The following is a 22,120-nucleotide window of genomic DNA, read 5'->3' on the forward strand; positions in this document are numbered from 1 at the left end:
CGCCTTCTTGCAGATGTGGGCAAGATCCTGGACGTACAGCTACTGGGACGTGGACATTACCAGATCGAGTTCGAGACCGCCCAGAGCGTGGCCAAGGTCCTTGCCATGAGTCCCCTCGACATCAGGGGTGCTCGGGCTTTCTTCAGACCTTGGCAGCATGGCTTTGACCCGGCAGCATGGCTTTGACCCAGCAGCGGGCTGAGCAGGGAGAGCGCCTTTTTCATGTTACAGTTTGCTTCCCTGGACTCCGCCGGGAGTATCTTCCGCTCCTCTCTAGGCTAGGAGCATTGGTGGGCTTGGTACTAGAGACTGGCCCCACAGCAGCTTTAGTGGTGGCCAGAGAAGCTGGGCTACCTTCGGTCAGAGTTTTGGTGTTGACATCTCCTCCCTTCCTAAGGTCATTCAGCTACCTAGGATAGGGGGCGGATGGATTGATCAGAGAGTGGAGTTCTCGGGGCTCCCAAACCAGTGCTTCATTTGCAGGCAGGTCGGTCATCTGGCCAAGGCCTGCCCGCGCAGGAGGCCCCGACCCTCACCACAGTAGCAGGCCCCTGATGACCCGCCCACAGATACGGCTCGGCAGGCTGCCTCCGGGACACCTGCTTAGGCCACAGAGACCTCGGAGTGGCAGCCTGGATAGGGGCGCCGCCGAGGGAGACAGCCGCCGCAGCACGCTCAGAGACCGCTGCAGCAGCAGCCACAGCCTCAGCCTCATTGGGTTCCCGTGAGGAACAGCTTTGCTCCCCTCCAGGAGGAGACCCTTGTGGCGACGACTGAGGACCAGGAGATGCCAGCACCTCCTCCTTCACCCCCCCCACCCCCATCCCCTCCCACCGCCTCGCTTCCACCTTCGCCTCCTCCCGTCCCCGCTCTGGTTTCAGCAGCGGCTCCCTCTCCACCCCCCTCGCCCCCCCTCCTCCCCCCCCCCCCCCCCCCCCCCCCCCCGCCTGCCTCACCTTCCCGGGAGGCCCTGGCAGTCCCCTGGCGTTCACCTGCAGTCCGGAGGGCGCTGAGCACCGACCTCGCTCGAGCACCACAGAGGAGACCTACCATGCCGATTCGGGCTTCACGGATATCATCTATCTGCAGTCGGCTGAGTCGCCTCGGCATTAGACAGCGCTCAGAGGCTTTTGATTACGCCTTCACACGGCTTTTTGGAGCAGAGGGCCCCCATGAGCCAGCACCCATCCGAGTTCATGTAGTGATACCTCCGGCCCGCGAGGAGGAGGCACTTGATTCAGCGGTGGCCTTCTCGTTCCCTCTATGTGGCCCTTGCGACCGGGAGTGGACTCTAGAGCTCTCTCTTAGCACTTTGAAGACTCAGGCAGTTGAGTTTTCTCATCATGTTGTAGGAAATATGAAAGCAAGAGCAAACTGAAATGAAACAAGAACACAAATGAAAGACAAAGAGTTACCTTGAGATGAGTGTAGACAAGACACAAGATTGATACTTTCATTGATGTGACACCCACAATATATAGGTGAAAGTACAAGAGCTGAGCATGAGTGCATATGGGATAAGTCCCTGAGTGCCACGTGGCATACACTGAGATGACCAAGACTAAAAGTACTCCTAGTGAGCACTTATTTCCAACACCCTCCTTAAGTGGACACTAGGAGGAAGACAAAAAGACAAGACTATGACAAAAGATAAGACCAAGACAGAGAGACTAGACAAGGATTGAGAGACAAAAGATCCTGAGACACCCCTCCTCAAGTGATATCCTCATATGGGTCCACAAGGGTAGGGACAAGATGGATCTAAAACAAGACACAGTCAGATTGATAGACAGATAGACAGACAATAGATAGACAGACAGACAAGACTAGATAGACAGAAGACTGATTGTAGACAAACAGATGGACCTTGAAGACATCCCCTCCTCAAGGGCAATCTCTGCCTCTGGAGTAGGGACAAGAGAGAGGTCCTAAAGTAGAATGAGTAAGACATAGAACCCCTTGACCTACATCATCGGTGGTCAAAGTGGTAGACAAGAAAGATGAAGTAATCAGAAAGCCCACTCCTCATCATAGGAATGAACAGCAAGATCTACTGATGTAGATGCTGCAGCAACATGGGCTGAGGTAGATGCAGGGGCTGATGTAGAGGTTTTAGAGTAGCAGTCCTTCTCCCGGTGATTATCACGGCCACAAATGGTGCATGGATGAGCCTTGAAGCAGTCCTTCTCCATATGATTAGTTTTTCCACAATGGGTGCAAGGCTTTCTTACCTTAGAACCTCCTTTCTTTGCTAAAAATGCAGTGTCAGTTACCTTTTGTTGTTTTGTTCTTTCCTCTTCTTGGAGAGCATTGATGATACCTTCAAGAGTAGGATTATTGTGATACTTGAAGGTAGTGACAAGAGTAGCATAGGTGTCAGGTAAGCTTTTGAGAAGCACACAATAGCAATATCTTCGGAGATGGGGGACTTCACTGATGCAAGCTGAACCATAAGACTGCGAAAATAATTGACATGAGAGGCTATAGTAGCTCCCTCCTGCATATATAGATCAAAGAATGAGATCATAAGTGCAATCTTAGAGTTTTTAGAGCGGGGTCCAAAAAGGGTATCCAAAGTGATCCATGCTCGAGAAGCAGACTGTATGTCGGAGATGTGATGAATGTAATCATCTCCAAGACCGAGCAAGATGATAGCATAGGCTTTGTCATTCTTGGCAGTAGGAGCATAAGTGATAACTTGCTCAATGTCGGAATCTTCGGGAGCAGCATGGTGAACAACGTCCCAAAGACTTTCTTTCATAAGATGGCACTTGATTTTGATTTGCCAAGTATGAAAGTTGGACCCATTGAATTTGTCGATAGACATGAGAGAATGAGTAGAAGAGGCCATGTGGGAAGGTCTTACCTCTTGCTAAAATGCAAGGGCAGTGTCTATTCCCTTACAAGATTGCAGAAATGAATGAGAGAAGAGATCCAAACTGTTTTTAGAAGCCGGCTCTCTCACTTCTTGTCAGGGCCATAGCATGTGACAGCCCATCGAAGCATGAGAAACTAGTAGTTTACAGATATGAGGATAAGAAGAGGATTGACCAACGAACTGAAGGAGACAATGCACAGTACCTTGTAGACTCTTCAAGAGGAAGCGATGGCAGAACTGAATGCAGCAAATAGCTCGTTGGAGGAAAGTCGATCTGCAGCTTCTTCTAGATGATGCGCACCCTTGAGTCGATGAAGAAGGCAGCCAAAGGAGAACAGTACGGCGGGCTGTATGAGTCTGAACAGGGTGGACAGCAGGAAAGTGGGCGGACAGAAAAATTCAGGCCGGCGGGTTGCTTACTGATATGACGAGCTGCATGTGCAATACTAGAGGACAGAAGCTGAAGCGAACATATAGAAATGGTGAAATTAAAAAAAAACGTGAGGCAGCTCCCAGCTAGGCGGCGGCCAACAGCAAAGGCGGCGGCCTGTTCTGAACCAAATGACTGCAGCAAGAAGAGGGGTAGTCGCTCACAGGAAACAAGGGCAAAGATGAAGGGAGCCAGGATAAACCTGCTCTGATACCATGTAGGAAATATGAAAGCAAGAGCAAACTGAAATGAAACAAGAACACAAATGAAAGACAAAGAGTTACCTTGAGATGAGTGTAGACAAGACACAAGATTGATACTTTCATTGATGTGACACCCACAATATATAGGTGAAAGTACAAGAGCTGAGCATGAGTGCATATGGGATAAGTCCCGGAGTGCCACGTGGCATACACTGAGATGACCAAGACTAAAAGTACTCCTAGTGAGCACTTATTTCCAACACATGTGAGCGATCTGGAGGTGACAGATGTGATAGGCCGACTATGGGAGTTGGCTCATTTTTTCTTGGATCCCGGGAGTGTGGATGCCTAAGGGATTCGTCATTTGGTCGTTCGCATAGTGGCAGACTTAGCACGCGACCCTGGATATGTATGTATACACGAGGTTGCTCTGTCAGAGCGGGAGGCAGTCGCCATGGGCCACAGCCACTGGCGCCTGATCTGTGATTCTTGCAGTACACCGGGTGGGCAGATTCGCAGCCGCTCGGATGGGGACTACTCTCCATCCAAGCCGCTTGCGAAGGCAAGCGGCTTGGATGGACCGTACGGCTGAGACAACATCCACCTCAGCAGGTCATCCATGAGGATCATCTCATGGAATGTATAGGGCCTGGGCGGAGCACATTTTATACGCTATCGTGGTTGCTTGAGGCAGGAGCTTCAGAGATGCCTGGTTGGTGGCAGCATTGATATTTTGATGATGCAAGAGCACCACTTGGGTTCCGGAGATATGGTTTGGTGATGCCTGGTAGATGGGACACCTTTTGGTCTGCAGGGTTTGGTCCTTTGGGCGGACAGGGAGGAGTATGCATGGTCATTGCAGATGTATGGCAGCAGGCCATTGTGGATCGAGGGATCATTGTGCCTGGTAGAGCACAGTATGTCATTCTGAGGATGCATGATGAGCTATTGGGCGTGCTTAACGTCTATGCGCCCAATCATGCTAGTGCCAGAGCAGAGTTCTGGACCCAGGTTACGGATGCATTGGTGTGTCGGGGGAGACTTCAACATGCTTGAGGACCCGGCCGATAGGGTGGGAGGCAGTCATGTTACAGTGCACGGCACGGAGCTTGCAGCTTGGGACCGGTTTTGCATGTCACTGAGGATCACAGATGCATGGCAGCATGGGGCCTTCTCCCGCTCTCAGGACAGTCTTAGTTTCTCTCAGTCGGATCGTCGGCAGGGAGGGACTAATCTATCACGGATTGATCGCTTTTATGTGGGCGACTGGTTAGGGGAGCGAGGGAGCTCCGTCGGCATTCTCGCTGGCACCTCATTTTCAAATCATTCGCCAGTTATCTTGACATTTGAGGAGAGGACACGGGAGCCCAGCTTGCAGTTGAGGATCCCCGAGAGGGTACTTACAGATCCCAGTCTCGCTGAGAACATTGAGAGGATCTGGCATGATAGTCAGTGCTCTGACCAGGATGCAGCAGGCCAGTGTGCCCAAGGACTCATCGAGCTTAGCTCTTTTTTGCACGCTGCAGCTTTGACACGGCTGGGAGAGATTCGCGAGCGGGAGCATCGGCTGAGACGCAGCCTTGCTTCACTACAGCGCCTTCAGGAGCAGCAGCCTGCATGTGAGTGGGTGGCGTCACAGCTGAGCCACGCACGCCAGGAGGTTAGAGAGGCAGAGGAGCAGAGACATGAGTTTTACTATCGTCGTCAGGCCTCTCAGTGGACGCAGCTTGGTGATAGAGTGACTGGGGAGTTTTTTGAGATCACTGGACCCCACCATGCTCGAGCAGGAGTCCGTCAGCTTGGTAGACCGGATGGGTCGGTAGCTACTGAGCCCGAGGAGATCAGAGCCATTGCCACTGCATTCTATAGAGACCTGCTTTCAGCGGAGCCAGCCACTGAGGATCGAGATACTTGCAGAAAGACTGTGTGGGCCCATGTGCAGAGGAGGGTCACAGATCGTATGCGTACAGTTCTTGGTGCGCCTCTTTCTAAGATTGAGCTTGCCGAGGCCTTGAGGGTCCTGCCGCGACATAGTTGCCCAGGGGAGGACGGACTGACGCCGGCCTTTTTTATGCGCTATTGGGACCTTTTGGGGCCAGGCCTCCGCAGGGGCTTTCAGTATGTTTTGGACACTGGGGTGATGCCACAGAGCTTTTCAGAGGGCTTGATCTCTCTTATCCCCAAGGGGGAGGGAGTATCAGATGATATTCGGCATTGGAGGCCTATTACGATCCTCAATACTGTCTACAAGGTCTTAGCAAAGGCCTTGAGTTTGAGGATCCAGCCCTTCCTGGGGGAGTTGATTCATGCTACCCAGACCGGATTCGTCAAGGAGCGCAGTATCCTTGACAACATCTTTACTTTCTGGGAGGCGACGGCCCGAGCTAGATTTCTTGGCGAGGACTTGGTCGTGATGCTTCTCGGGAGGCTTCACATATATGCCTATGTTCCTTCTAGGTAGCACTAGAGGAGTTCTGTTTGGCAGCACGGGCACTCATTAATTGGCACAAATCTATTGGTTTTTGGGTTAGTGATTCACCGAGAATTGATTGGGGTGCAGAGCTTGGTTTTTGGTTTTACTTGGATCAGTAGAGGATGCACTGCTAGATATTTGGGATGCCAAGTTGGGATTGATATTTCTCCTGCACAGCAGTTTGCTCTGGTACTTATGAGTATCCGCAAGAAGCTCCTCCATTGAAGCTCCAGGAGATTAGATTTAGCCTCCAGAGCTTCGGTGGCTAATCAGGTTTTGCTTGCCACAGCTTGCCACAGCTTGGTTTATTGCATCTTGTTGGTGCTTCTCTCTTGTATGCATTGGGCAATTACGGAGATTGATTTGCAATTTTCTCTGGTCGGGCTTGGATGGCACCTCAGATACTCGTGCCAGGGTAGCTTGGCTCACAGTTATTCAGCCCAAAAGAAAGGGGGGCTTGACTATTATCAATCCGGATGTTCAATGCAGGGCGTTGCTTTGCAAACTTGTGGTCAGAGGTTTCCTACCAAGCACTGAGCCTTGGAAGGATTTTTTCTTGTCTCAGATTTCCAGATGTACACCCAGGGTCGGGAGAGACTGGATGACCAGCACATGTTTTTTGTTCACAGAGGGTAATATTAGGACACCATCTTCCCCCCTTATTGTAGCCATTGTCAGAGCATGGAGAAGCATGAGATATTTTTTGCGACAAAGGCTTCCTAGGTCTTTGGACAAGGCTGACCGACAACCTATTATGTGGAACGAGTTCATTAGGGTTGAGGTTGGTCGGCCACTTGGTGCATCTCCTTATATGCAATGGTCAGGATGGGAGAGATGCGCATACACAGTTCTTGATTAGAAGACCTTTAAGAGTCTTCCGGAGGATCAGAGAGTTGCATCCACTCAGCATTTTAGGGGCTCTCGCATTTGTCTTGATCATATTGATGCAACTATTCCACATGAAAGGCTTGCTGGGACCTTTCACGGAGACTATCATCCGAGTTGGCTGGGAGTTTTTTTGAGGATAGGCATACCTCTACAGGTCATTGCTCTTTCGGGCCAGGCGGATACAGATTGCCTCATTTATTCTATCATGCCTGGTGGGAGATTGAGGAGATGTAGTATGGAGGAGATCATCCCAGATACTAGCCATAGTCCAGTGAGGATTGTTTGTCTCTCGGGGAAGCACAGGTTCATTGACCCTTCTCCTCAGATAGTGACTCATGGCTCTTCGCATTTGTGGCTATATGGTGGCAGTCCTATCAGACATCTTCAGTGGGATCCAGGAGAGTGGGAGTGGATTGATGCCTTCGATCCTTTGAAAAGCCTTTCTTTTTTCAGTTTCACTGTTCGGAATGCCAGGCTTCTCCTCACTCGACAGATGCATAGGATCCCTACTCTCAGGCCTCATTGGGAGAGCTATGATATTTCTCCAGTGATACAGCACAGATATTGGCATAGACTTTGGCACTCATACAAAAGAATCCAGATCTCTTATTTCTTTTGGTTATTCTTACATGGTGGTCTCCCCACCAATCAATGGAGATCAGTTTTCGGTGTAGCACCTTCCTGCCCTAGATGTGCGGCAGATTCTGAGTCCGTACAACATTGTCTATGGGGATGCAGCATTGCACAGTAGATTTGGGGTCTTGTAGCCCAACTTATGGGCAAATTGAGTGGCTGAGCCATGCATGTGACTTGGGGGGCAGTTGCTTGGCTCTCCCAGTCTGGTCTGCAGCTTTTTTATGAGGGCAGTGGTACAGATTCTGCTTTTTTCATTCGTAGAGGTATTGCGTAGCATGGTTTATTGCAAGAGAGGATTGACACCAGTTGGGAGATTATTGCCAGTATTACAGCATGGCAGATCTGGAGAGCTAGATGCACGGAGGCTATTGAGGGTGTCCAAATTTTTGGGTCTCAGTGCATTAGTACTATATGGGGTGATATCATCCACACTCTTATGGCTGCTTGGGCTCGCATTCAGGGGCCCTCTCGTTCTGCGCAAGCGAAGCGTGTGATATTTATGCGGAAATGTGACCATGGCATCTTCTTTTCCTTTAGTACCACAGGTCTTACATGGCATCATGATGCTCCTCAGTGGTTGAAATCACCTTACATATTGGGGTGATTCTATTCTTTTCTGCTTATAGCTGTGATTGTTGTATGTTTTTCTCATACTTAATAGAAGTCTCTTTCTGGAAAAAAGAAAAAAGAAAAAAGTTCGATAGAGGTACGGTCCACTTTACAAAACACTTGAAAAAATAGATATTTGTACACATTTAGAGATGCAAAGTTGAGAGAAGGTGGCAAGGTAGAAAGCCCTCATTGCTCAAACAGCCATAAAAAACAGTAAAACAAAATAGGCATTTAAAAAACGGCCATTTAAAAAATAACAGTTTCGCATTAGTTTCAATTGCAAAGTTTCGTAGCACACCGTATTTTACGTACCTCATGAGCGGGACAAGTTTTGCAGACAACTATGCTAACCTATACAGCCAGCTGCCCGGATCTCTGTCCGTGCTGCTGTGCACCCTGACTACACCAGCCAGCCAGCCATGCGCTTCAGTCCATGCCCCTCAGCCCACTGCCAAGCTTGTTGTGCACCTTGCACAAGCTGCCCACACAGTATACAGGCCAACATTGGCGAACTTTGAGCCGTTTCCTAAGAAGAAAGCACATGGTAGCATAGCCACCACCCTTAAGATTACTTCTGCCCCCCCACTTCTCATGGTTAGCTCGCATATCAAAGAAGCACAGCCCTGATCCCTGATGGTGTTTCTCTTAGCGATGCTTTTTTCCCCTCATTTGTTGATTGCTTTCACGTTGTGAGGGCTCTGGGTGATGGCCCCTATAACAACATCAGACATCACACAAGTGACAGATACACAGAAACAAGAGAAGATGACTAACAAATCACCTGTTCCAAAAAGCATTTACCAACCCAAATGATATCATCAGAATTCTTGTGAATCAAAAGAAGCCTAAACCAACAGTTGCAACCTCTTTGGATAGATGGATGCAGCTCCTTGCTCTTCTCTAGTTCTTTGGACCAATGGGCTTTCAATCTCTTCAAACCCCAGAAAAACCCCTATGATCATAGCTCCTACTTTGACCACTTATTTGACTGTATAAAAACCCTCCTATTTAAACTCAAACCTGTCTTGCTTGCTGTGAAAAAGTTGACTCAACTTATGGCATCTCCCCAATCCTCAAGTCCAGAGATTCTCACACCCCTCAAACTTCATATGATCACCATCCTATGATTCCTTTCCATGATCATCTTTGCTACTGTACCATCCTCTACACTGAGATCAAACATGAGGTGCTGCAAGGATGATTGATCAACTCAAACATATTCCACCTCAATCAGGTTGGGTTTCCACATGACAATTCTGAGAAACCTATCCTCTCTGCTCCTTATGACATACCTGGATCCGAAGTATATTAGCCCCTTTTGTTGTTATGCTTCCCTTTTGATCTCTGGAGCATAAACCTGAGATTACCCAGTTCACATCCAGCTACTGCTGATCTCCCTTAAACAAGTCGTACAATCCAGGGACCAAATCCACGCTAGCGATCGACGTTTAATCTCTAAATTCTATTCAAATCCTCTGAGCTGATGAATTTAAACCAGTTCAACTAGAGTTTGATCCCTTTATCTCAATTCATACACAAGCTTAAATCTCAGAATTCACAATTAATAGTGAGAGTATGGGGAGTTGCAAGGGTTAAGACTTCTTGATGTGAGCCTTTCAGGTCAACATGTTGCTTTGCATCAACCCAATCCACCACCAAGCTTTATAGGTCTTATCTGCACTCGTGTATCCCCGGTAGAATCAAATACAAAACACTTGAGACACCCTCACAACACCCTGTTATATACAAACATACAACAATCACTTCTAAAAGGAGCTTACAACAACAAGACATAAATTACGCTTTTAAGGATGGATTGCTTGATCAAACTGAAGGAGACGAAGCCTTCTGTGATGAACTCTCAGCAAATTATAGCCAGCCCACATCTATCATCAACTCGAATCACCAATAGTTGCTCTGGGGAAAAACCATGTTCTAACAGAATAGATGTTCTAGATGCTTTGGTCCTCGAGAAAGTCTTAAGGAAGTGGAGGAGGGAAAAAACCCATGATTCCATTCCCTTATGTATGCAGTGCGGAGTTCCCTGAATGCATTCCCATGTGGCCATGAGAGTATGGATAATATCTGTCCAAATGATGCATATCAACTGAGTATAAAAGGTCTCAATGCCATCCATACCCTCTCTGCATCTGGCCCTCCAAATCTGCCAAGATTACTCGCAATGATATCCCAATACTCCCATGTGCCACGGGGTGGAGCAGACTATGAGTTTGGAACTTGCCCCAAAGTGCATCTATGAATCACCCCTCTGGACCTTGATGGCTAGGTCAGCATACCTTCCCTCATAGAAAACCTATGGACCAGACTTAGCTAACCAAGCTATAGAGCCCCAAGTAATATAAACCTTGTCAGTCCTAAAACTGCCAATGAAGAACCCCTCCTGCAGGCTGAGGAGCTGAGCTCCTGCTGATGATTCCTGCCCCCGCCTCTGTCCCTTCCTTTCCAGACTGCCCCTTCCGCCTCTGCCACAGCTGCTTCCGCCTTGCCCCAGCCGCCTGTTCTGTCCTTTCTGCTCCCGCCTACCCCTTTGCTGCCGCCGCCTGCCCATTTGCTGCCCCCGCCTCTCCCGCTTTACCATTGCTGCCCCCGCCTGCCCCTTTGCTGCCCCTTTGCCGCCCCCACCTTTTTATTTCAGCAGCATTTTATTTGGATTGAAGTTGGCCACTCACGCTTTCTCAATTGGCTTTATGGCTTCTTTTGCCGCAGCCAATCCTTCGTCACCCCCACTGGCCGGGAGAATCATCAATTTTTCACAAGACGAGCTCACCTCTCTTCAGCACGACATTGACCTTGTGGTCCAGACTACCCTTGTTGTTGCGAGAGTTTATGGTTCCCACCCCTCTTGTTTACAGGCCCGTGATTGGCTTCTAGCAGCTCTCCCTTCGGAGCTGATTGTGCACTTCCATGATACTCGTTTGCTTGGTGGAGGCTTCTTCCAGGTCAGCTTTCATTCTTCAGAAGCTACTTCTCAGGTTATGGCTGGCAGCCACTTCCCTCTTGGCCCTAGAAAGATTTTCTTCTTTCAATACCAGGTGGGCTTTGATCTAGTGGCGGAGGATCAACGCCTTACCCCGGTCTCATTGCAGTTTCCTACTCTTCCTCGGTCCTATTGGAAGCTTTTAGCTTCCATAGGGGCATCCTTTGGCTAGTTTCTAGAGGTACCAATCCTTCCGAGCTCTCCCGCCTCAGCTTCCGCGGTTGTTACAGCCACTCTTGATGGTGTACCCCGGGTCCTTGTGCTTGTTCCCGATCCATCGATTACTAACAATCATATTATGCTTCGGAGACCTGACGGATCTCATTTCCGCCAGAGGATGGAGATTGCAGGCAAACTTGACCACTGTCGGATTTCTCGTCGACAGGGCCACATTGCTAGAGATTGTCCCAGATCGAGGGGCCGTGTTAGGAGGCGGCGTGGTCCTACCCATCAGATGCCTTCTGCAGTTAGTTGCTCCTTTGCCACAACAGACCACACAGCGTTGGGTTGTGGTTAGGGATGGCAGGCACCCATGGACCCCCGTACCTGCCCCTTCACCCACCCCCCTTGTGGAGCACCCAAACCCTTATGCAGCTCTTGCCTCACAGGATGTTGATCCTTCTTTGGACGATGAGGCTTTGCAGACACATAATCTGGATCCTTCACAGGAGAATGCTGCATTACAGTTACAGGATGATTGTACCCTTGAGGATGATGTTGCGCATTTGCATTGTCATGGTACCTCTCTAGTTTTGAGGACTAGCCCTCGCTTTTCCGTGGAGTGGGAGAGAGAGGTAAGGTTTACATCGTCAAATTTTTCCTCCCTTACCTATGCGAGACGTACTTCCGTCTCTAAAGGGGGTCCTTTGCCAACCACGAGATCTGGTCGTTCCACTCTCAGTCCTTATGAGGATTGTCTCTTGGAACATTCAGGGTCTTGGGGGTTTTCTTCCGCGTCAACGGAAACAAATTGTAAAAACCCAGCTTCATTGTGCAGTTAGAGGTGGACCTATGGATGTATTGCTCTTGCAAGAGCATAAATTGGATGCTACCCAGTGTGGGAGATCAGGCAAGCTTCTCTCGGGAAACACCTTTTGGTCACCAACTGTTGGTACCAAGGGTGGTGTGAGTATCTCTGTTTCAGCTTTGATCTTGCCTTGCATCATTGGACATGGTATCATTGTTCCTGCGAGAGCGCAGTGGATCCTTCTTATGTAGGGTACTACATGCATTGGTATTCTCAACCTCTATGCTCCTAACCATACAGGTGAGAACCGTGAGAGGATTGTCTTCTGGAAATCTCTCACTACACTGATGTCTCTTGCCGACCATTGGATTATTGGTGAGGATTTTAACATGGTTGAAATGCCAACGGATAAAAGAGGTGGACATGAGGGCTTGGTGCATCCTCTTGAAAGAGCGTCTTGGGAGAGGTTTATACTCTCCATTCATGGTAGAGGTTATTTGCATGAGAATGACATTTCGAGGAGACCATCCACTCTTCTTTATTCATGGTCTACCAAGAGAAGGGATGCAGGATGTATTTATGCACGGTTAGACAGATTTTGTGGATGATTGGGTGCTTGTTAGAGAGGGGCATACTTTTATTGCTACAGGCACCTCTAAATCGGATCATTGCCCAGTGGTTTTATGTATTAGAGATCTGAATTGCCATGGATCAACACTCCATGTACGCATCCCTGATCATTTGTTTTCAGATGGAGAGCTATCCCGTCGTATGCTTGATATTTGGAGATCTCATGATTACTCACAGAAGTCTCAAAGCCTGGCCTCTGCTCTCTGTGATATTAGTGACGTTTATCATACATGTGCCTTGTCTAAGAGGCAACAGGCCTTGGATTTAGAAAGGGCTATTAGATGTACAATGGTTGCCTTACAGAAAGAGCACGAGAAAAATCCTCATGCTCACTGGGTTGCAGATTCTTTATGTATTGTTACGGCAGAACTTCATCACTCTCTTGAGCAGCGTGCGGAGTACCGTTTCCATGCCCAGGAATCCTTTTGGACACAGATCAGTGGCAGATGCAACAAATATTTTTTTGCTACTCACGGCCCATCTCATGCCAGAGATAGTGTCAGGCAGTTTTGCAGGATTCACATGGCACTCTTCACTCAGATCCTCTTATGGTTAGACAAATTACCACTGATTTCTATCGCCAGCTTCTTAGTGCTAAGCTACACTCCGATTTGAGACACAGGGCACAGAGGAAGGTTTGGAATGCATTGCCACATTTGATCACTGAGGAGATGTGTGCCACTCTGGATGCCCCTTTTTCTATGCAAGAGTTCAATAATGCTCTTTATGCGTTACCTCATGGTAAGTGTCCAGGGGAGGATGCACTCTCCCTTGTTTTTTTCATTACTTTTTGGGATGAGATTGGGACTGAGACCACATCGGCTCTCCAGGAGATGTGGGACACATGTTCTATGCCTTCCTCTCTCACTGAGGGGCTTATTTATCTTATTCCTAAGAGTGGGGATAAGGAATTGATTCGTGAGTGGAGACCTATCACCTTACTTGGGACTGCATATAAGATTCGTGAGTGGAGACCTATCACCTTACTTGGTACTGCATATAAGATTCTTGCTGAGGCAGTGAGCATCAAATTGTAGCCAATTTTGCAAGATGTCATTCATGATACTCAGAATGGATTCTTACACGGCAAGAGCATCTTTGACAACATTTTCTCATTTTGGGAGGCCATCCAATGGGCTAAAGCGAGCAATCAGCCCTTAGCTATTCTGGTCTTGGATTTTGAGAAGGCCTATGATAGAGTGGATTGGGACTTCCTTGAGGGTTCTCTTAGCCATATAGGCTTCTTTCAAACATGGATCAAGGGAGTTTCATGCATGTATCGTGATGCCCACAGTAGTGTGCTCACTTGTGGTGATAGATGAGAGCGGTTTCAGATTTCTCGCTTAGTACGGCAGGGTTGCCCTTTAGCCCCATTATTATATATCATAGTTGCAAAGGCCATGAACATCTTTCTCCGTTCCATTGTTGGTATTTCTGGATTGAGGTTGCCTCTTCGTAGTCAAAAGGAATTGGTTGACTCTGAGTTAGCTGATGACAGCCATGCTCTTGGAAGCTTCACATATATGCTTATGTTCCTTCCGGGTAGCACTAGAGGAGTTTTGTTTGGCAGCAAGGACACATTAATTGGCACAAATCTCTTGGCTTTTGGGTTAGTGATTCACTGAGAGTTGCTTGGCGTTCAGAGCTTGGTTTTACTTGGATCAGTAGAGGATGCACTGCTAGATATTTGGGATGCCAAGTTGGGATTGATATGTCTCCTGCACAGCAGTTTGCTCCGGTACTTATGACTATTCGGAAGAAGCTTCTTCATTGGAGCTCTACGAGATTAGATTTAGCTTCCAGAGCTTTGGTGGCTAATCAGGTATTTCTTGTTGGTGCTTCTCTCGTGCGTGCATTGGTGAATTGCGGGGAGATTGATCCGCAATTTTCTCTGGTCCGGTTTGGATGGCACCTCAGACACTCGTGCCAGGGTAGCTTGGCTCACAGTTATTCAGCCCAAACGAGAGGGGAGCTTGAATATTATCGATCTGGATGTTCAGTGTAGGGCGTTGCTCTCCAAACTTGTGGTCAGAGGTTTTCTACCAGGCACTGAGCCTTGGAAGGATTTTTTCTTGTCTCAGATTTCCGGATGTACACCCCGGGTTGGGAGAGACTGGATGCCCAGCACGCGATTTTTGTTCATAGAGGCTGATATCACGGCACCATCTTCCCCTCTTATTGTAGCCATTGTAAGAGCATGGAGAAGCATGAGATCTTTTTTGCAACAAAGGCTTCCTAGGTCTTTGGATGAGGCTGACCGACAACCCATTATGTGGAATGAGCTCATTAGGGATGAGGCCGGTCGGCCACTTGGTGCATCTCGTTATATGCAGTGGTCAGGATATCTTGCTTGGAAGACCTTTAAGAGTCTTCCGAAGGATCGGAGAGCGGCTCTCACATTCGTATTGATCAGATTGATGCAGCGATTCCGCATGAGTGGCTCTCTAGGACCTTTCATGCCTCTGTTGGAATTACTGCACTAACAGGAAGGGACTGTACAAGCCTTTTACAAGCCCAAACGGGGTAGCTCATTTGCAAAAGTTGCCACTGAAAAGGGCATGGGATCAGGTATCGAACACCTCCGTGTGCAGGCGGGTTTGCATGCTGCAGAGAAATGTGTAGGCCTCCTTCTGAGGGAAGAAAGCATACCTGCAGGAAGTGAGAAGGCTGGAACTGTTTCAATAGACACAGGTCCTACATTGTCGGAAAGGCCCAGATCTTTGGAGGCGGCTAAGAGAGCCCGATCTTAAAAGGTGTATGTCTCAGTGGCCAAGAGCCAGGTCTTCAGAAGAATGTGAGAGAGCCTCCCGATTGTTGGAGGGGGCGGCCTCTGGTTCAACACAAGACAGCAGAGTCGCTCATAAAGGCAGCGTATACGTGTGCTGTAGGGAGAGGCGACAGCCTCCCTTTGTTGGAGGGGGCGGATGCAGCAGAGGCCCCTCATGTTGAGAAGGGAATGACGCTGCAGAATCCATGAGAGGCCCGACTTTGTAGGAGCGGGCAGATTGGGGTGTCACAGGGCAGAGCCCCCTTTGGTGGAGGGGCTGGGCATGCAGATCAAGATTTCCCCTTTCTTGGTCGTAGAGGCAGCTGCTACAGGTAAAGCAGGAGCCACCACGGATAAAGTGATTTAGGAGCTGGGGCCTGCAGGAGGGTAATTGGCCCAGACACTTGCAAAAAAATGAGAAGCACCATCGAGGTCCTGGAAGAACATGGGCACAGTGGAGGTGTTTGGGCACCCACAGGAGCCCAGGGTTAGGCTCTGAACCACCTTAGAAGTAGCAGAGGTGCTGGACACAGGTTAGAGTACAGCAGTGGTCTCTCCATAGCTCAAGATGGCGCACAGATAAGAAACAGAATCTTGAGCCAAGAAAAGCGTTAACTCAAGATAGTATTAGTGCATGTATACTGTATAGCTGCTTTGGGTATTGAAGTGGAGGACATAGGTCCTCAAATTGAAGCAGGGGCTACCTTTATTGGTAGAGAAGTGTAGGTCATGCCTATTTTTGGCAAGTTGCGCATACACATTCAAGGCTATGTGGCTCATGAGGATTTTCTTGTGGCGCCTTTGAATGGCTATGATGTATTGCTTGGAAAGCCTTGGCATACGCGTATTGATCCGTGCAAGGCTTACAAGACTAACAGGATCACCTTCATGCATAAAGGCCGAGAACATGTAATTGATGCTGGTGAAGAGGGTGATACCATTCCCCTTGTATCTCATGTACAAATTAAGAAAGTAATGAAAAAGAGTGTTTTTGCGTACTTGATTTTTGTACGAGATCATGTTGAGAAAAATAATGAAAACACGTGTAAACACTCTTAGTAATGATAGGCTGAAATTTTTGCAAGAGCACAATGATTGTTTTGCTGATGAGTTACCAAATGAGTTACCACCTGTACGACCGGAAGATCATTGCATTGATCTTGTGCCGGGTAGCTCACCACCTAATAGGCCAGCCTATCGTGTAAGTGCATCCCAAAAAGAGGAGATCATGAAGCAAGTGAATGAGCTTCTTGAGAAGCGTTTGGTTCAGCCAAGCTCTTCCCCATATTGTTCACCCGTCCTCTTGGTTCAAAAGAAGGATGGATCCTTTCGTATGTGTGTGGATTATAGAGCTTTGAATAAGCTTACCATCAAGAATCGGTTTTCGATTCCACGCATAGACGACATCCTTGACAAGTTGGATGGATCGGCATGCTTTAGCCGAATTGATCTCAAGAGTGGATATCATCAAGTGCGTGTAGTGCCTCAGGATGTACACAAAACTGCTTTCAGGACAGCATTTGGGCTTTATGAGTATCTTGTTATGTCTTTTGGTCTTACAAATGCCCCGACTACATTCAATAGAATGATGGATCGCATATTCCGTGGGTACAGGAAATTTACAGGTGTCTTCTTTGACGACATCCTAGTCTTCTCGAAGACCGAAGAAGCGCATAAAGCTCATTTGGCTATTGTTTTTGAAGAGCTCCATAAGCATAAACTCTTCATAAATGCAAAGAAGAGTGAGTTCTTCTTGTCAGAGATGCATTATCTTGGGCATATTGTGTCCAAAGATGGAGTGCGGATGGATCCTGCAAAGATTGATGCAATTCGGAATTGGCCCGAATTGAGTTCGGTGCATGAGATCCGTAGTTTTCTTGGATTATGCTCTTACTACCGCAGGTTCATTCGGCACTTTGCATGGATTGCTTCTCATTTGTATGATTTGACAAAGAAGAAGGCCGTGTTCAAATGGACTAATGTAGAGAGAGATGCATTCCTCAAATTGAAAAATGCAACTACTCATGGTCCAGTGTTGATCGTTCCGGATTTGCAAAAGCCTTTTTGTGTGGAATGTGATGCATCTGGAAATTGCATAGGGGCTGTCCTTAATCAAGAGGGACATGCCGAGGCTTATGAGAGTCGTAGATTGCATGATGCAGAGCTATCTCTTGGCATTTATGAGAAAGAGCTCTTGGCTGTAATTCATGCACTTACTATATGGAAACATTACCTTCTTGGGGCTGATTTCACTGTGAAGACAGATCACCAGAGTTTGAGATATTTTCTTACTCAAACTAAATTGTCAGAAAAGCATATGAGGATGGCCAATTTCCTCTGTATGTTATATTTTATCTTGCACACCCCGGGAAAGAAGAATGTAGTGGCCGATGCATTGTCACGAAAGCCGTATGTAGTAGCTATCTCGGTTGCCTCTCATGGGGACTTGTCTACCATGCGTAATTTGTATCATACGGATGCTGATTTTGCCACTATTTGGGCTGATTTGATGGCTGGTCATGCACATGCCTCATATGTGATCAAAGAGGGTTATCTCATGAAAGATAATTGCCTATGTGTGGTGTCTGACATGAGACAAAAGGTTTTGGATGAGTGCCATGCTCCTCCATATGCTGGTCATAGAGGCATAATGCCTACTACGCACATGATTGAGCGGTATTTCTTTTTGCCAAGTATGCGGAAGGACATAGAGGCACATGTACGTGCATGTATCACCTGTCAAAAGGTCAAATTTGATAGGCAAAAGGCACCAGGTTTGCTTCAGCCATTGCCTATTCCCACGCAGCCATGGGAAAGTATTACAATGGATTTCATTATGGACTTGCCACGTACCCAACAGGGTAATGATGCAATTTGGACAATTGTGGACAGGTTTAGCAAGCAAGCTCATTTCTTGCCGGTCAAAAAGACCATCAAAGCTGAGCATATGGTTAAAATATATCTTGCACAAGTGGTCAAACATCACGGAATGCCGAAGTCCATTGTGGGGGATAGAGATCCGAGGACTACAAGTCTCTTTTGGCGGGTCTTATTTGATAATATGGGCACCAAATTGGACTTCTCATCAGCTTATCACCCTCAAACGGATGGGCAAAGTGAGGCTGCAAATTCAGCCGTGTTGGATCTCTTGAAATGTTATGTGGCGGATCAGAAGTCTTCTTGGGAGAAGTACTTACCGCTTGTGGAATTTGCATACAACAACACGGTGCATGCATCTACGGGAAAGGCCCCGTTTGAGATTGTTTATGGTAAGGTGGTTTTGCCACCCATCCTTCGCACAAAGGATGCGATATTTGCAGCTGATGAGTATGTAAGAGACTTGGATATTGCTTTTGCTCAGGTGTGGACAGCCATTGCAAGGTCACAAGACAAGCATAAAAAGGCTGCCGATAAGCATAGAAGGCAATTGGATGTTAAAGAGAATGATTGGCTATTGCTGAAATTTGAGAAAGCAAAACTTGCAAAGAGGCCTGGCAAAGAGGGTGCATATCCTAAGCTTGCAACCAGGTACTATGGACCTTTTCGAGTGATCGAGAAGATCAATGAAGTGGCTTTCAGATTGGCATTACCTAGTCATTGGCACATACACAATGCTTTTCATGTGAGTCTCCTTCGCAAGTATGTAGGGCCGGAGCCCAGTGAAATGGTCATTGAGGATCCACCAGAAGTGGATGAGCTTGAGGAGATCTTGCAGCCAGAGCAGATTGTGTATCACAAGGAATGCAACCTTGCTGCTGCAGGCAAAGTTGTGAGGCGTTACCTTGTGAAGTTTAAGAACTATCTTCCCATTGATGCTAAATGGGTAGATGAAGAGTTCTTCAAAGATTGCCCGCATGTGCTTCAGACATATTTGGATGCATTTCAGTTGCGGACAACTGTTTAGAAGCGGGGGGGAATGTCACCATTTGGCCACCCAAATGGTTCACTCTTGCTTTCACACTATGTACATATTCGATTGGTGTCCATGGCTTATGGAATATGCCTATGCAGGTGATTGACACATGTCATGCTGTATAGTTGGATATGATATTCCGCTGGGACTTGGTGTTATCATGCCCGGAATATCTGGAGGACTTGGCTTTCCGCTGGGACTTGTGTCTTTGTGTACATGCCCGGAAACGCCTGGAGGACTTGGCTTTCCGCTGGGACTTGTGCCTTTGTGTTATTGCCCGGAAACGCCTGGAGGATTGGCTTTCCACTGGGTCTGGTATTGCACATACTTGCCTGGAAACGCCTGATCTTATATGGTTTCATGAACGGAAATTGCTCATGCCAATGCTACATTGCATAGCATCTTTGTGTGGTTGCCTGCAAATGAAATTGCATGCTGTTTTCATGCCTGCATGACCTATGTGTAGTTCCGGGTAAGGGGACGCCCGCCCGTGAACCGTGCGTGTGAAACTGTCTGCTGACATGGTTGTGTGGCATGTGAACGGGTGGTAAGTATTTCCCGATCTAGGCTCAAATAGCCCTTAGGACTTAGCCAATATTTATAAGTGAGTGCGTTCCCATTTCATTAAAGTTTGGGCACCCAAAAGTCACTTATAAATTATGACCTCTTCCAAGTTCACACTCACTGAAGTCCCGAGGCAGACAAGACTCAATGTCCAAGACCTGATCCTCCCCTTTTACTCATAAATGGGCATCTCCCCATGTCCCTTCACCTGATTGGACCCCAATTCACTTACTTATTAAGAGAAATTCGTGTTTTCTCTTCATGAGGATTTTTGGAGGCTGAAAACTCTGTTTTTCCACCATTTCTCTCCATTTCCAAGCTCTCCATAGCCATACCCAACTTGCTAGGGTGTTTTCCAAGCTTCCAAGAGTGTTTCCAAGTGCTAATCACTCTCCTACTCACTCCCAATGACTGAAATTCAGCAAAACAACTCTCATTTTTGCTGTAATTTCTGGTCTTTTTGCTGAAAACCCTAATTTCAGCCTTCCTTTCTCAAGTTGAACCATAGGGGAAGCTTTCCCAAGGTTCCCTTCATCCTCTTGAAGACTTTTTGTCGCGAAGGATTGCGGCAAATCGAAGATATCAACACTTCTAAAGCTTCCAACGCGAAGGCTTCCGCTTGCACAACTTCTATGAAGACTGGTAAGGTAATTGGACAATGTATTGTCATTACTTACTTAGTAGAAGGGCAGGACTCCTTGTTTAGCCGCCCTGTGTAGTATTTCTCTTGTCCTATGTGCTCTTGAAGATGTTGCTACCTTGCTTGGTAGAACATAGAGCCAATGGTAGAGAAAATGGGCACTGAAGTCGGGCCGGGCATCAAGGCAGCTCCTTGGTGATCTACATCGACACACCATTGTTTTCTAAATGCTGAATTTCATATGCATTGGCATGGAGGATTTGGCAATGGATGCCCGTGAAGCTATGTATTGAATTTCTCCAATAGTAATACAATTTACTCAAGGGAGGGGTCGGCCGTTCCGGCTCATTGTGTGTCTCTTGTCAAATTCAGCAATTTTACTTCTTGTATTTGAGCAAGTGTCCTTCAAATCTTAGTGTATTTAAGTGTATTGATTAGCATTGTGTTCAACCAAGTTACACATGGCCTTTGCAACCGAAAGAAAAATACATGGAGAGGCAATGGGCAACCTTGTTGCACAGATTTGTAAACCTGAAATCGGACACCTCTAGCACCATGGACGAACACCTCACTGTGGGCATCTTTTAAAGGCCTGAGACCACTACCATGCAACTCTCCGAAAACCCCGTGCATCTAAGTGTTCCTCCAAAAAGCACCAGTCCACTATATCATAGGCCTTCTCAAAGTCAAGCAATCAAATAGCTAAAGGCTAATTGCTAGCCTTTAGATATTTTTTTGTGAAAGGAAACCACTCTGTGTATAATAATATTTTAGCATATCTTCCAAAAATGAGAAGATATTATCGAATATGCTCCTGACCTTAACGCAACCACTGTGTGTATCATCAAACTGACTACCTGTGCTAGACTTTTATAGGCAGTAATTGACACCTTTTGCGTCTCCCAGTACTTGATCTTTAGAGGGAGGTTCACAGAGCACCATAGATTAAGTTTTAAATTATTACAAAAATCTTACACAAAAAAAAGGAAGGAGGGCGGGGGGTGGAGATGTGTTGGGAGTTTCTGTGTAATAGCCACAGGCAATACATATTCATTCATTGCAAACCAAAAAAAAAATGCATCCATACCTCATCTCTTAAACTTTCTATTTCATTGTCGTTTGTATCGTTTTCAAGGGGCTCTACAACAGCCTCTTGACCATGAAGACTTTTTGCTGGCAGATCCTCATTGATGTGGTCAAGTTTTGCAGCATCAACCTTCTCTCCAGTCCCTTGATTTTGAGATTTATCATTTTTGCTGTTATCAGTTATTTGGATGATTGGGAAGGTTGAGATCAACTTGTTTTGATGACAAAGAATGTCGTAAGAAAGAACACTTCCTAAAGAATGGCCATATATTGAAACCTGCAATAGTGCAAATCAGACCAATGGTTTAAAGAGGTGCAAAAGTTATTAGTTCTTTCATGCTCTATGATAATTGAAACTTTAGCACATAAACAGAACAAAGCTGGACCCATGAGACGCTGCTCACAAAGATTCCCACCACCATACATAGCATAGAC

At 47.2% G+C, this 22,120-nt stretch overlaps 1 pseudogene across 1 annotated transcript in view; it reads right to left on the minus strand.

Moving 5' to 3' along the window:
* The window catches only part of LOC147605832 (phospholipase SGR2-like), a 160,845-nt pseudogene that overhangs the window by 22,613 nt on the left and 116,112 nt on the right, over positions 1-22,120 (minus strand). Inside the window, exon 11 of the transcript XR_015265049.1 lies at positions 21,687-21,962. The product of XR_015265049.1 is annotated as a phospholipase SGR2-like (transcript). The remainder of the gene's footprint in view (positions 1-21,686; positions 21,963-22,120) is intronic.

The sequence above is a fragment of the Cibotium barometz genome, chromosome 58 (assembly GCF_041138505.1).
Source record: "Cibotium barometz isolate CiBa-2024 chromosome 58, ASM4113850v1, whole genome shotgun sequence".
NCBI classification, from domain to species: Eukaryota; Viridiplantae; Streptophyta; class Polypodiopsida; order Cyatheales; family Cibotiaceae; genus Cibotium; species Cibotium barometz.